The sequence below is a fragment of the Engystomops pustulosus genome, chromosome 1 (assembly GCF_040894005.1).
Source record: "Engystomops pustulosus chromosome 1, aEngPut4.maternal, whole genome shotgun sequence".
NCBI classification, from domain to species: Eukaryota; Metazoa; Chordata; class Amphibia; order Anura; family Leptodactylidae; genus Engystomops; species Engystomops pustulosus.
Window position 1 is genome coordinate 22,205,899 of NC_092411.1, and position 16,906 is coordinate 22,222,804.

The window sequence follows — 16,906 nt, forward strand, 5'->3', positions numbered from 1 at the left end:
GACTTGTAACAACTTCGGAAGGAACTCCGGGTGACTGTTTCCTTCCTGAATGGAGCTTGTGTGAACGTTTTGTCTTCTCCATCTCCAGTAACACACGAGATGAGTCTTACTCTGTGTGAGGTTCTTCCATACAGAAGGGTCCAGGGAGGAGGGATTGGTGGATATTGGGCAGATTTAAAGGGCATGTTCTATGGATGGATAAAGATGGATAAAAATGTTGTAACTGATCCAGTAGGACCAAGAAATGGGATAAAATGTACAGAGCAGGACCAATCAGCAGATCCATTTCACCCAAAGAAGGATGTTGCCTTTTCTTGAGTCCTTAAAGGGGTTTTCATCTATTTAGTTGGACGTACAGAGAATAAATCATTGTGGGGGTCTCCAGAATTCCTACTGCATAGCTTAGATCCAAGACCATATCCCCTAGATTTAACAATTCTGACCCCAATACAAACTCCTTAAAGGACATCTACCACCAGGATGAAGGATAATAAACCAAGCACACTGACATACTGGTGTGTGCCCCCTCTGGCAGGAGCTGTTCTTCTTTTAGCTTCTAACGCCCTATTGGGCTCCGGACTCCATAGGTGTTAATGGAGCTTGGAACCCCTTGGGCTCATTTGCATAATTTTTAGAGCCTTAAAAAAGGGGGGCATAAGAAACTTATAGAAGAATGAATCCTGCCATAGGGGGCACACACCAGTATGTCAGTGTGCTTGGTTTACAATCCTTCATCCTGGTGGTAGATGTCTTTTAATAAAGAACCCAGGCCCGACCCAGTAAATTCTGACCTCAGACCAGACCCAGATCCCAGCCCAGTTTTTAAACCCCAGACCCTAAAATGCAGACCCCCTGATCTCATAATTTACATCCCAGGCCCCATATTTACCTGATTCCATAATTGACATCTGAGATTTAAAACCAAATTCCAGAATTCAGGCCCCAAACCAGACTAGACCCCATAATGCAGACCCCAGACCTCATCCAATAATTCACAAGCCGGACCCCCGAGCAGAGACCTTAGTTCCCCTCTCTCACTCCTGTATACAGATATCCAGCATCGGCTCCATACAAATATCAATAGGTGTCCCACAACATTAACCCTTGGTAACCCCAGCTCATGGCGCTGTGTTCACTCTCTATGTATCACGCTAGACAAATCTTCATTGAGACCAGACGGGCGGCTCTGAAGACACGAATGTTTAGGAAAGGAAATGCAGTAATGGGGGAGGAATTCATAAGACGTCTTGTAAATTCCTGCAGCACCTCAATCTATTCATTCATGTGAGGACCCCATGGTAATGGCTGCTCCACACCGCGTCCTACAGAGGGGAAGTGTACTGACCATACACTAACATTATTCCTGCTCTCAGCTCAGACAAGTCTAGACAATGCTCTGTGAGCTAAAGACATCAGCAGCAGCTGCAAAAATCTCTCTGCTGGTTTGTTACAATGTATTAGTCTTGATTATTGGCTATTTAGCTCACAGAGCATTGTCTAGACTGGATACAATTGTCTCCACTTCTCAGCTGAGAGCAGGACTAGCTGTGTACAGGATCACTGCCTCTGAATGGAGACAATTGTATCCAGTCTAGACAATGCTTTGTGAGCTAAATAGCCAAGAATCAAGACTTATCTCTGCTGGATTGTTGCAATGTATATCTGTACAGCTGCTGATGTGTTCAGCTTACAGAGCATTGTCTAGAGCGGATACAGGTGTATGCAGTGACCCTGTACACAGCTAGTCCTGCTCTCAGCTGAGAAGTGGAGACAATTGTATCCAGTTTAGACAATGCTCTGTGAGCTAAACAGCATGGACTCCATACTGATAAATTGTAACAAACCAGCAGAGAGAAATCTGTTCAGCAGATGCCGTAGACTGGGTACAATTGTCTCCAGTTCTCAGCTGCACAGATCTATGCTGGTTTGTTACAATGTATCAGTCTAGAGCCCAGGCTGTTTAACTCACAGAGCATTGTTTAGACTGGATACAATTGTCTCCACTTCTCAGCTGAGAGCAGGACTAGCTATTTACAGGGTCACTACCTCTGGATGGAGACAATTGTATCCAGTGGAGACAATGCTCTGTGAGCTAAACAGCCTGGACTCCAGACTGATACACTGTAGCAAATCAGCGGATAGATCTGTGCATCTGCTGCTGATGGGTTATGTCGCCATTCATGTTCCTGGGTCCCAAGCCCTTCTATAAACCCTGTTAGGATACAGGGACAGGGTTATGTTCATCTGAGGCCCCTTTAATAAGTAATGAAGCTGCTCATGTGCTAATGAGTATTCTTGCGGTAAGTGCTGATGACGGATCCTTCGCTGCAGAGGTTTCCAAATTCTATTTTATCAGTAATTAAAGGAACTTGGATGAAAACAAGCGGATGCGACAAAGGTTTCGCTGTCTCGTTAATTGTCTAATTGCCGGTGCCTGGTGCCCATTTCCATCGCTGACACATTCGCTGCGCTGCGGACGCCCACGGGGCGCTGGAACGAGGGTTTATTTGGCTTCGGTGGTAACGGTTTGGCCAAACAGAGCCTTTCCTCCCCCACCAGCGGGTGTAATGGATAGCAGCAGGGTGGGGGGTGCAGGGGGGTGCAGGGGGTGGGTGCTGCAGACGCCAGGTTACAGTACGCAGCCTATACTGCCTGGCAGCCGCACCTTATTGTGTCCTCACGTAAAGGTAATTTCGCCAATGTTTTGCATAGCTGAGGAGTGATTCCTCCTGACTTCCAGCGCGGGCGTGCTCAGGATCTGTGGAATCCCGGGAGATAAGAAATATTGTCCAAAACATTCTCCAAAAATAAGATGAGAAACGGCTTCTGCTTGTTCCTTGTACATAGTGAGTCAATGGTGAGGATCAGCCAAATGTCTTTAAGGAGATGTTTTACAAAATCCTTCCCTCTATATCTCATTAGTGCATTTGGACGTGGTATGGGGAGAGTTTTGCTCCAAATGGCAGATGATACTAAGTGTCAGCAGCTCCCAGGGCCGGGACGAGGCTGCTGCACTAGGCAGACCAGAAAGTGCACCTACAAGATGATAACAGACGTCTCTTCACTAGAAATGGAGCGGCTGTCAGGTTACAGCAACCCACTACTGAGAGCATAGCAACTAATTACTGCATCCCACCAATGCAACAGAGCGGCTGTCAGGTTACAGCAACCCACTACTGAGAGTGTAGCAATTAATTACTGCATCCCACCAATGCAACTGAGCAGCTGTCCGGTTACAGCAACCCACTACTGAGAGTGTAGCAATTAATTACTGCATCCCACCAATGCAACAGAGCAGCTGTCAGGTTACAGCATCCCACTACTGAGAGTGTAGCTACTAATTACTGCATCCCACCAATGCAACAGAGCGGCTGTCAGGTGACAGTATCCCACTACTGAGAGCGTAGCAACTAATTACTGCATCCCAGCAATAAAAACTGAGCTGCTGTCAGGTGACCACATCTATTACAATGAATGCTGTCAGATCACAGCATTCCACTACTGAGAATGGAGCGGCTGTCAGGTTACAGCATCCCACTACTGATAGTGTAGCAATTAATTACTGCATCCCACCAATGCAACAGAGCAGCTGTCAGGTTACAGCATCCCACTACTGAGAGTGTAGCAACTAATTACTGCATCCCACCAATGCAACAGAGCAGCTGTCAGGTTACAGCATCCCACTACTGAGAGTGTAGCTACTAATTACTGCATCCCACCAATGCAACAGAGCGGCTGTCAGGTGACAGTATCCCACTACTGAGAGCGTAGCAACTAATTACTGCATCCCAGCAATAAAAACTGAGCTGCTGTCAGGTGACCACATCTATTACAATGAATGCTGTCAGATCACAGCATTCCACTACTGAGAATGGAGCGGCTGTCAGGTTACAGCATCCCACTACTGATAGTGTAGCAATTAATTACTGCATCCCACCAATGCAACAGAGCAGCTGTCAGGTTACAGCATCCCACTACTGAGAGTGTAGCAACTAATTACTGCATCCCACCAATGCAACAGAGCAGCTGTCAGGTTACAGTGTCCCACTTCTGAGAGTGTAGCTACTAATTACTGCATCCCAGCAATAAAAACTGAGCTGCTGTCAGGTGACCACATCTATTACAATGAATACTGTCAGGTAACAGCATCCCACTACTTAGAATAGAGCAGCTGTCAGATCACAGCATCCCACTACTGAGAATGGAGCGGCTGTCAGGTCACAGCATCCCACTACTGAGAATGGAGCGGCTGTCAGGTCAAAGCATCCCACTACTGAAAATGGAATGGAGCGGCTGTCAGGTCACAGCATCCCACTACTTAGAATAGAGCAGCTGTCAGATCACAGCATCCCACTACTGAGAATGGAGCGGCTGTCAGGTCACAGCATCCCACTACTGAGAATGGAGCGGCTGTCAGGTCAAAGCATCCCACTACTGAAAATGGAATGGAGCGGCTGTCAGGTCACAGCATCCCACTACTGAGAATAGAGCAGCTGTCAGGTCACAGCAACCCACTACTGAGAATGGAGCGGCTGTCAGGTCACAGAATCCCACTACTGAGAATAGAGCGGCTGTCAGGTCACAGCATCCCACTACTGAGAATAGAGCGGCTGTCAAGGCACAGCATCCCACTACTGAGAATAGAGCGGCTGTCAGGTCACAGCATCCCACTACTGCGAATAAAGCGTCTGTCAGGTCACAGCATCCCACTACTGAGAATAGAGCGGCTGTCAGGTCACAGCATTCCACTACTGAGAATAGAGCGGCTGTCAGGTCACAGCACCCACTACTGAGAATGGAGCGGCTGTCAGGTCACAGCATCCCACTACTGAGATTGGAGTGGCTGTCAGGTCAAAGCATCCCACTACTGAAAATGGAATGGAGTGGCTGTCAGTTCACAGCATCCCACTACTGAGAATGGAGCGGCTGTCAGGTCACAGCATCCCACTACTGAGAATGGATCGGCTGTCAGGTCACAGCATCCCACTACTGACAATAGAGCGGCTGTCAGGTCACAGCATCCCACTACTGACAATAGAGCAGCTGTCAAGGCACAGCAGCCCACTACTGAGAATAGAGCGGCTGTCAGGTCACAGCATCCCACTACTGCGAATAGAGCGTCTGTCAGGTCACAGCATCCCACTACTGAGAATAGAGCGGCTGTCAGGTCACGGCATCCCACTACTGAGAATAGAGCGGCTGTCAGGTCACAGCATCCCACTACTGAGAATGGAGCGGCTGTCAGGTCAAAGCATCCCACTACTGAAAATGGAATGGAGCGGCTGTCAGGTCACAGCATCCCACTACTGAGAATAGAGCAGCTGTCAGGTCACAGCATCCCACTACTTGGAATAGAGCGGCTGTCTGGTCACAGCATCCCACTACTGAGAATGGAACGGCTGTCAGGTCAAAGCATCCCACTAATGAAAATGGATTAGAGCGGCTGTCAGGTCACAGCATCCCACTACTGAGAATAGAGCAGCTGTCAGGTCACAGCATCCCACTACTGAAAATGGATCGGCTGTCAGGTCACAGCATCCCACTACTGAGAATGGAGCGGCTGTCAGGTCACAACATCCTACTACTGAGAATGGAATGGAGCAGCTGTCAGGTCACAGCATTACACTACTGAGAATGGAGCAGCTGTCAGGTCACAGCATCCCACTACTGAGAATGGATCGGCTGTCAGGTCACAGCATCCCACTACTGAGAATGGAGCGGCTGTCAGTTCACAGCATCCCACTACTGAGAATGGAGCGGCTGTGAGGTCACAGCATCCTACTACTGAGAATGGAATGGAGCGGCTGTCAGGTCACAGCATCCTACTACTGAGAATGGAATGGAGCGGCTGTCAGGTCGCAGCATCCCACTACTGAAAATGGAATGGAGCAGCTGTCAGGTCACAGCATCCCACTACTGAGAATAGAACGGCTGTCAGGTCACAGCATCCCACTACTGAAAATGGAATGGAGCAGCTGTCAGGTCACAGCATTACACTACTGAGAATGGAGCAGCTGTCAGGTCACAGCATCCCACTACTGAGAATGGATCGGCTGTCAGGTCACAGCATCCCACTACTGAGAATGGAGCGGCTGTCAGTTCACAGCATCCCACTACTGAGAATGGAGCGGCTGTCAGGTCACAGCATCCTACTACTGAGAATGGAATGGAGCGGCTGTCAGGTCACAGCATCCTACTACTGAGAATGGAATGGAGCGGCTGTCAGGTCACAGCATCCCACTAATGAAAATGGAATGGAGCAGCTGTCAGGTCACAGCATCCCACTACTGAGAATAGAGCGGCTGTCAGGTCACAGCATCCCACTACTGAGAATGGAGCGGCTGTCAGGTCACAGCATCCTACTACTGAGAATGGAGCAGCTGTCAGGTCACAGCATCCCACTACTGAGAATAGAGCGGCTGTCAGGTCACAGCATCCTACTACTGAGAATGGAGCGGCTGTCAGGTCACAGCATCCCACTACTGAGAATGGAGCGGCTGTCAGGTCAAAGCATGCCACTACTGAAAATGGAATGGAGCGGCTGTCAGGTCACAGCATCCCACTACTGAGAATGGAGCGGCTGTCAGGTCACAGCATCCCACTACTGAGAATGGAGCGGCTGTCAGGTCACAGCATCCCACTACTGAGAATGGAGCGGCTGTCAGGTCACAGCATCCCACTACTGAGAATAGAGCGGCTGTCAGGTCACAGCATCCCACTACTGAGAATGGAGCGGCTGTCCCTTGAATATATATCACAAGTGTTAATGAAGCTGCTGTTATCTGCAGCAAATAAAGAAGTTTCCATGTTACCCCTAGGTCATCAAGATCACCAGTGACCCGGACAATAACTCCTGCACTCTCTGCTGTATTTCAGCTGGGTTTCTGCTCCTTTGTGACTTCCTATTAACAATTTTCTATAAAACATGTAGCAATAAATCTGATCTCTTTACAGCCGATTATTCTGCAGGACTTACTGCCCCCATGGGATTCTATCATGAGGTGAGAATAAATATTTCAGTAAAAATTCCTTTCACTAGAATTTCTTGTAGCCGAACATGCGGCGCGCCAATAACATCTGCTTAACCCCTTCAGAACCAGTACAGTTCTGCTCCCAATACTTCCAAATGACCAGTCAGTGACTAATATCTGTGTTCTCCAAGTGTGTCTAAGGATCAGCAACTGCAATGTCTTCCGCATCTCTCCTTAAAGGGATTGTCTAGGATTCAAGTCAACAGAGCGGAGCTGCAATACCAGACGAAGCCATTAACAGAAGTGGAGCTGTTTATGGAAAAATGTGAATTTTCTTCTAATTTTAGACAATCCCTTTAAGAGGCTGCAGGACGACATGAATCAGACAGGAAGGGGTTATATGCCTTTAAGAGTATAATGAAGCATAAACCATGTATTAGAAAGCTGCATAAATACTCCACCCCTTCCCTTTATGGGTGGGGAAGGAAATTAAAGGCACTTAGTTAAGTGACTGTTCCCTGCGTTCTGGTGATGGATTTCCTTATCCCTCTCCTCTTGCTTTTAGGTCACATGACGCTTTGTGTGGTAAATTCTGGCTATGCGCCCCCCCCCCCCCCCATATAGTGAGCAGTATATAAATCACTATAGATCCTGTGCTGCAAAAAGTACCTGAATAAAATTATAAGGTACCGCACAATCCAATGTCTAAATAATACTGATAATTGAAACCATGCAGTGCCTAATAGTAGTGCCACATAATGCCCACAGAGACACCGCCATATGGTGCTCAGGTAATACCAATACACAGTGATTTGCACCGCTGTGACAGGTATTTAACTGGGGATTGTGTCATACACAATCGGATTTTGGCGCAGCTGTGCCGGCTTTCATGCAACAGAAATCAGGGGCCGGGCCATCGGACGATCCGAATGATCTGGACTGAGCGCGGGATTTAAGATTCAAATTGTGCCACAAGACAATGCACTTACATGCACCAGGAAGAAGATGGTGAACTCTGACGGACCTGAGCGGGGAAGCGACACATGCAGGATATCGGACGCACGATCTTAGTGAATCGCAGTGCAGTGCATTCTGGTCGGACAATGCACTTTCGGTGAACGCACAGGACGGGTAAGTAAAGTAATTAAACAATAAAGTGCATAGGTAACAATTGTATACAGTGAATAACTAAAAACATCAATGAAAAACTACACTCACCGGCCACTTTATTAGGTGCACCTGTCCAACTGCTCGTTAACACTTAATTTCTAATCAGCCAATCACATGGCGGCAACTCAGTGCATTTAGGCATGTAGACATGGTCAAGACAATCTCCTGCAGTTCTCCCGAGCATCAGTATGGGGAAGAAAGGTGATTTGAGGCCTTTGAACGTGGCATGGTTGTTGGTGCCAGAAGGGCTGGTCTGAGTATTTCAGAAACTGCTGATCTACTGGGATTTTCACGCACAACCATCTCTAGGGTTTACAGAGAATGGTCCGAAAAAGAAAAAAACATCCAGTGAGCGGCAGTTCTGTGGGTGGAAATGCCTTGTTGATGCCAGAGGTCAGAGGAGAATGGGCAGACTGGTTCGAGCTGATAGAAAGGCAACAGTGACTCAAATCGCCACCCGTTACAACCAAGGTAGGCAGAAGAGCATCTCTGAACGCACAGTACGTTGAACTTTGAGGCAGATGGGCTACAGCAGCAGAAGACCACACCAGGTGCCACTCCTTTCAGCTAAGAAGAGGAAACTGAGGCTACAATTTGCACAAGCTCATCGAAATTGGACAGTAGAAGATTGGAAAAACGTTGCCTGGTCTGATGAGTCTCGATTTCTGCTGCGACATTCGGATGGTAGGGTCAGAATTTGGCGTCAACAACATGAAAGCATGGATCCATCCTGCCTTGTATCAACGGCTCAGGCTGGTGGTGGTGGTGGTGTCATGGTGTGGGGAATATTTTCTTGGCACTCTTTGGGCCCCTTGGTACAACGCCACAGCCTACCTGAGTATTGTTGCTGACCATGTCCATCCCTTTATGACCACAATGTACCCTGTAACATCTGATGGCTACTTTCAGCAGGATAATGCGCCATGTCATAAAGCTGGAATCATCTCAGACTGGTTTCTTGAACATGACAATGAGGTCACTGGACACAAATGGCCTCCACAGTCACCAGATCTCAATCCAATAGAGCATCTTTGGGATGTGATGGAACGGTAGATTCGCATCATGGATGTGCAGCCGACAAATCTGCGGCAACTGTGTGATGCCATCATGTCAATATGGACCAAAATCTCTGAGGAGCTTCCAGCACCTTGTTGTATCTATGCCACGAAGAATTGAGGCAGTTCTGAAGGCAAAAGGGGGTCCAACCCGTTACTAGCATGGTGTACCTAATAAAGTGGCCGGTGAGTGTATAAGTTCTTAATAACACTGCTATATCATCTATATAGAACCTAATCTATAGTGCCACTCAGTGCCCATGTGAATACTGTGATACTTTGCTCAGTTAACACCAGTATAGGATTTGTCCCCATCTCTTATAATCTTATAATACGTTTTGGGTACATGTTAACTAAGTTATGCTCCCCCCTCCCCCTACACAATCATGAATCCATACGTTCCCTATTCCCATGGTTTCCTGTGCCCTCCATCAACTGGGCAGGCGTCCTGCTGTTTGTAGACAGTTGAGAGCGTGATGAATGGAGAACTACTGTGTACTACATGGGCCGCAGAGTCTGGGAGGGGTCTACTAGGCCCCTGCAATCTGATTTATCTCTCTGACTGCACTTTCAGTGTCTCCTTTTCTGGATCTTTCTCTTCTCATCTTCCTCTCAGTGTCGGGAGTCCTCAGGGGTCAGTCCTAGGTCCTCTCCTCTGTGTCGGGGTCCTCAGGGCTCAGTCCTAGGTCCTCTCCTCAGTGTCGGGGTTCCTCAGGGCTCAGTCTTGGGTCCTCTTCTCTACTCCCTCTATACTGCCCCCATTGGACAAACCATCAGCAGATTTGGTTTCCAGTATCATCTCTATGCTGATGACCCCCAGTTATATACTTCTGCACGTAACATCACCCCTGCCTTACCCAGAACACTAGTGACTGTCTCTCTGCTGTCTCTAACATCATGTCCTCTCTCTTCTTCAAACTTAATCTTTCTAAGACTGAACTTCTTGTCTTTCCACCATCTACTAACCAACCCAACCCTGGCCTCTCCATCTCAGTCTGTGGGGTCACTATAGCACCGGGGCAGCAGGCCGATGTCTTGGGGTTGTGCTGGACTCTGACCTCTCTTTTTCACCATATATTCAATCTCTTACTCGCTCTTGCCGGATGCATCTCAGAAACATCTCCAGAATCTGACCGTTTCTGACAACTGAAACTTCGAAAATGCTAATTGTTGCACTTATTCACTCTCGACTAGACTCCTGTAACTCCCTACTAATCGTCTTCCACTCGCTAAACTCTCTCCTCTTCAATCTATTCTTAATGCAGCAGCCAGGATCGTCTTTCAGGCCAAACGCTACGCGGATGCCTCCAGTCTGTGCCAATCACTGCACTGGTTGCCATTCTTCTTCTGAATACAGTTTAAAATAATAACCCTCATCCACAAAGCTCTGCACGGTGCTGCACCTTCTTACCTCTTGTCTCTCATCTCAGTCTATCGGCCTTCCCGTACTCTTCAATCTCTACCTTAAATCAAACCTCTCACACACGTCTCCAGGACTTCTCCCGAGCTGCACCAATTCACTGGAATGACCTTCCTGGGAGTCTCAGACTAATACCCACCCTCCAAAGCTTCAAATGTTATCTTAAGGCAGATCTATCACACTCTCTAGCTACATGAAATGTCAAGTCTCTCTTTACTAACCCGTCCTGGTGCAACCACCAGATATAGACGACCAGGTTTCTCTGCAGCCACTTTCACCTTGAACCTTGTATATAAGATGGTGCCTGATGACTGGTTCAAGCAGCAGAATTTTTATTTATTAAATTATTTTATCCTGTTACCTTATAAAGTATGGCTGCACCATTATACAAGCTCATGTGTCCCCCCTCATCCTCATAGACTGTAAGCTCTTGTGTCACCCCCTCATCCTCATAGACTGTAAGCTCTTGTCACCCCCTCATCCTCATAGACTGTAAGCTCATGTGTCCCCACCTCATCCTCATAGACTGTAAGCTCTTGTGTCACCCCCTCATCCTCATAGACTGTAATCTCTTGTGTCACCCCCTCATCCTTACAGACTATAAGCTCCTGTGTCACCCCCTCATCCTCATAGACTGTAAGCTCTTGTGTCACCCCCTCATCCTCATAGACTGTAAGCTCTTGTCACCCCCTCATCCTCATAGACTGTAAGCTCATGTGTCACCACCTCATCCTCATAGACTGTAAGCTCTTGTGTCACCCCTCATCCTCATAGTCTGTAAGCTCTTGTGTCACCCCCTCATAGACTGTAAGCTCTTGTGTCACCCCCTCATCCTTACAGACTGTAAGCTCCTGTGTCACCCCCTCATCCTCATAGACTGTAAGCTCTTGTGTCACCCCCTCATCCTCATAGACTGTAAGCTCTTGTCACCCCCTCATCCTCATAGACTGTAAGCTCATGTGTCACCACCTCATCCTCATAGACTGTAAGCTCTTGTGTCACCACCTCATCCTCATAGACTGTAAGCTCTTGTGTCACCCCTCATCCTCATAGACTGTAAGCTCTTGTGTCACCACCTCATCCTCATAGACTGTAAGCTCTTGTGTCACCCCCTCATCCTCAGACTGTAAGCTCTTGTGTCACCCCCTCATAGACTGTAAGCTCTTGTGTCACCCCCTCATAGACTGTAAGCTATTGTGTCCCCCCATCATCCTCATAGACTGTAAGCTCTTGTGTCACTCCCTCATCCTCATAGACTGTAAGCTCTTGTGTCACCCCCTCATCCTCACAGACTGTAAGCTCCTGTGTCACCCCTTCATCCTCATAGACTGTAAGCTCTTGTGTCACCCCCTCATCCTCATAGACTGTAAGCTATTGTGTCACCCCCTCATCCTCATAGACTGTAAGCTCTTGTGTCACCTCCTCATCCTCATAGACTGTAAGCTCTTGTGTCACCTCCTCATCCTCATAGACTGTAAGCTCCTGTGTCACCCCCTCATCCTCATAGACTGTAAGCTCTTGTGTCACCCCCTCATCCTCATAGACTGTAAGCTCTTGTGTCACCTCCTTATCCTCACAGACTGTAAGCTCCTGTGTCACCCCCTCATCCTCATAGACTGTAAGCTCTTGTGTCACCCCCTCATCCTCACAGACTGTAAGCTCCTGTGTCACCCCCTCATCCTCATAGACTGTAAGCTCTTGTGTCACCCCCTCATCCTCATAGACTGTAAGCTATTGTGTCCCCCCCTCATCCTCATAGACTGTAAGCTCTTGTGTCACCTCCTCATCCTCATAGACTGTAAGCACTTGTGTCACCCTCTCATCCTCATAGACTGTAAGCTCTTGTGTCACCCCCTCTTCCTCCTAGACTGTAAGCTCTTGTGTCATCCCCTCATCCTCATAGACTGTAAGCTCCTGCGTCACCCCCCTCATCCTCATAGACTGTAAGCTCTTGTGTCACCCCCTTTATCCTCATAGACTGTAAGCTTTTGTGTCCCCCCTCATCCTCATAGACTGTAAGCTCTTGTGTCCCCCCCACATCCTCATAGACTGTAAGCTCTTGTGTCACCCCTCATCCTCATAGACTGTAAGCTCTTGTGTCACCCCCTTATTCTCATAGACTGTAAGCTCTTGTGTCACCCCCTCATCCTCATAGACTGTAAGCTCTTGTGTCACCTCCTCATCCTCATAGCCTGTAAGCTCTTGTGTCACCCCCTCATCCTCATAGGCTCCAAAAACAATAGAGATCCCCATACCTGACCTCTAGAGTAATTAGACAAACCATACCTCATCTACAGCCAAACTATCGTCTAACAAAGAAACTCAGAACCCCCAAAATTCATGCCAAAATAAATACAGACCCCAAAGCCTAAACCTTAACCTCTGAACCAATACAAACCCTCCCGTGACCCTAAATCTAATGCAGACCCCAGAATTCATTAGTCTAAAAATCCAGAAACCCCTCCTTAAATAAATACAGTCACACTTGACTTCTAATCGAACAAAGACCCCAGACCAGAACCCTGTAACATAATAGAGAACCCAAACCACCTAAAAGACAAGCTAAAAAAAACATGTGACTTGTCTGTGTCCCTCACTCCTCAGGTATCAGCGTTGTGTACAGGAGCACAAAGGTGGGGGCTGAGAGCTGAGGAGTGAGCAGCACAGACAAGTCACACGTACTTTGAAATGCATCCAAACTAAAGCCCAACCCCTGGGACTACATAGAGGATTCTGTCAGGGTGTAAGGTTATAACACACAATTATATTGTAATGCGAATGCTTAGAGAAGGCAGAAAGGCAGATGTGCACTGCTGGTGTGATGGGCTTCTGCAATCTGTCTTTAGTGAAAATCAAGTCCCTGGGGACAGGTTCCCTTTAAATAACAGACCAGAGCCTAGTTTAGACCCCAAAAACAAGGTCTCTATTTATAGACCCCTTTACAGTAAAGGTGAGTATAGAGGACTTCTGGGAGATTTGCTGACTCTTCCGGAAATCTGGGAGATGTCTCCTTCTTCTGGGAGGGATGTAATGTTACTGTAACCAAATATTATGACCTGTGTGAACTACCCCTAATGACTAGGTCCACATTTAGGATGAAGCCTTGTAAAATACGAGCTCTTCCCGCTCCTCCCTGCTAAGTACTACTACACCTACAATAGGAGATACTAGCAATGTGTCCCCAGGTAAGATTCATAGGGCTCCTACTGGGCAGTGAACCCCCCAAAAAGCTAATAACGACAAATTGTAAGGGGGGGGCAGTATTGTACAATCCCCCATGTGCTACTGTAACAGAAGAATTTGTTAGTAGCAGCAGGACTGTGAACTTATATTCCATGAATATAGCTTCTCCAAGTGCACCCTGGGCATGTACTCACACTGCTGTGTTCTGTGCATTCTGCAGCCAGTGTTATGTTTTGTCCCTGGAGATCTGTGTACTTATATTTTGGGGTATGTTGTTAGTAGCAGCAAGACTGTGAACTTATATTCCATGAATATAGCTTCTCCGAGTGCACTGCAGGCATGTCCTCACACTGCTGTGTTCTGTGCATTCTGCAGTCAGTGTTAGTTATTGTCCCTGGAGAGATATTTAATCAAACCTTTGTCTATGTTGTTAGTAGCAGCAGGACTGTTATAAACTGATTTATTTTCCAGGATTATTCTGGGGGGCGGGGGGTGTCCTCACACTGCTGTATTATAAACTGAGAGGTGTGTAATCATACCTCTGTGTATATTGTTAGTAGCAGCAGGACTGTGAAATATGGATTTAGATTCTAGGATTGTAGCTTCTGCAAGTGTGCAGGGGGCACATCCTCACACTGCTGTGCTTTGTGAATTGAGCTGCTCCAGGGCTATTTCCTCAGCTTTGAGTAAATACTGTAGCAGGCTTCTGGTTAGGTACTACAGTAGTCACTTATAGCAGAGGCAAGAAGCTTAGGGGCAGGTTAAGAAAAAGAGCTAAGAGCACAGCAGTGGAAGAAAAGTCCCCAACCTCTTAATTAAATTCAACAAACTAATGTCATAGAAAACCAACTAATCTAACAAATAGCTCTGATACCCTTCTATAATAAGACATCCAGAAAACACTTCTCTGAAAACACACCTTGCAGCTCACTGCAGAGAGCAAAGAGCACAGCAGTGTGAGGACGCCTAAAATCAGCTGGTTGCATCAGTAATTTTAACTGCCTGCAGATGTCTTTAGGGTGAATTCACACAGTGCAGAAAAGAATTGTATTAAACTGCATTGGAAAGAACTTGCCGCATGGATGCAGTGTCCCCTGGACAGTGTGAACACCCCCTTAGCTCTATCTGCCCGCACAATCGGAAACATAGATATTCAAACTATATTTTGGGGAACGCTAATAAAGGAATTCCTAAAAATGTGGCTCCCCGCAAACGTCACATCGCCGCCACCTTCGTTCTACGGGGATAAAGAAATGGAGACGTCTCCAGAATTATTATTCTGCAGATTTGTGCGGCTTGCGCAGAGCATCGCCACTGCCAGCAGAGCGGACGGCGCAGAGCATTGTCACCCTACACCGCACTGCCACTGCGGGGGACAATGCAACAATGTATCTCCTACAGACACTACGACAAATATTTACTATAAAACGTTACAACACAAAGATTCATCCATGAAACCCAGGATGGAACCCAGAAAACCTGTGACATACATGGAGATGTAGCAGAGCCGAAGGTGCACACCAAACGACAAACCCACCGCCTCTACATCTGCAGACCTGGAATGTTTTAGGAAATGTTTTTGTTGCGGAGCTGAAACAAAGGCAGCATTGCCTAACCCCCAAGATGACGGTGCAGAGCCGGCAGAAATGAATGATTCGGTCCCACATAATCCCCGGATTTTACCCCCTAGACCTTGAACTGTTGAGGAATGCCTGGATTAGCATGGAGAAGAAGGAGGGGGGCTTTGAGAGGATATTATGGAAGGGGGGGGGGGCATATTTTACACATAATTATAGGATCTACCATCCATATATATATATACGATGGAATGAATGAGGGGGGAGATATCTGGGGAACTCCTGTTGTAGGAGACCCCCAACCCTTCTTCTTCATCCTATTCCGCATCCATATAATATGCATTATGTATATACGGGACGGGGACCCCAAAGGATGACACGACCAGACCCTGCGGTGTCATGGCTTTGGGTTCCTATTACTAGAGGTGCAGGAATGGACTCACCAGCCTCTGGATACGTCGTCCTCTGCTGAGGTCTGTGCTGTCAGTGGTGTGCAGCCCCCTCTGTCTGCCCAGTCCTTCCTCCTCCTCCTCCTCAGCCCCCTGGATACTGTATGCTTCTAATCAGATGCTGGCAGCCAGTGAGGCCAGGAATGTGCTGTGCAGCCCGGCTACTCCTCCACTGTTAACTATTAATAGGCTGCAGCACATCCCCTGGTGTGGGGCTGCATCCTGTGCTGGAGGCTGCGGGGAGGTGCTGCTGCTGCTGCATTACAAGCTGTCACTGTGGATCTCATTTTTGGGGAGGCGCTGGCTACAGTGTGGCTCTTGTTTTCCCTCCTCAGCAACATTTTGTAACAATCTTTATAGATGGAAAGGGAGCGGACTCCTCTCCATGTATACAACGTTTCATCTTCTTGGATTACAATATTGCAAATCTTAAACTGGCAGTGAAAGGGTTAAGTAAAAGCCGCAGCAAACCTTAACTTGACCTTTTTGCATTGGTTTCAAAGGCTTTTGTTGCGAGATGTCATCTGTGTATCTGGACCTGGTGAAGTTTGGTGACAACCTACAGTAGATTGATCTGTTTGGCAAGAAAATATATGATTTATTGTGGCTTAAAGGGGTTGTCCAGCCTTTAAATATATATATATATATATATATATATATATATATATATATATATACATATATATATATATATATATATATATATATATATATATATCCAGCTGCAGTGGGGGGAGGAGGGCTGTAAAAACAAAAATAAGGATGAACCATGATGGACCCTCCTCTATCACCCAGGATGGTCTCTCCTTATGGAGAACCTGGATCCTGCCAACAGTGTGGCGGGACAACCCCTTTAACATTGTGACAGTAAAGAAAAAGTCCTAATCTTGAAGGGGACCTACACTTAAAGGAGTTTTCCAGTCACCTGGAAAATCCCTTTAAGATTAGTCATCAATATCAGACTAGTGAGGGTCCAAATTTGGGAGCACTGGCTTTCAGCTATATCAGGGGTAGGGAACCTATGGCTCGGGAGCCAGATGTGGCTCTTTTGTTGGCTGCATCTGGCTCTCAGACAGATCTT

At 47.2% G+C, this 16,906-nt stretch overlaps 1 protein-coding gene across 2 annotated transcripts in view; it reads right to left on the reverse strand.

The window, feature by feature from the left end:
* DAB2 (DAB adaptor protein 2) overlaps positions 1-16,052 on the reverse strand; it is a 67,154-nt gene extending 51,102 nt beyond the window's left edge. Inside the window, exon 1 of one of the 2 annotated variants that reach the window (XM_072135422.1) lies at positions 15,820-16,052. The gene's annotated coding sequence lies outside the window, so the exon portion shown is untranslated. The remainder of the gene's footprint in view (positions 1-15,819) is intronic. The other variant, XM_072135429.1, reaches the window with a different exon arrangement.
* Between the last annotated feature and the right edge of the window lie 854 nt (positions 16,053-16,906).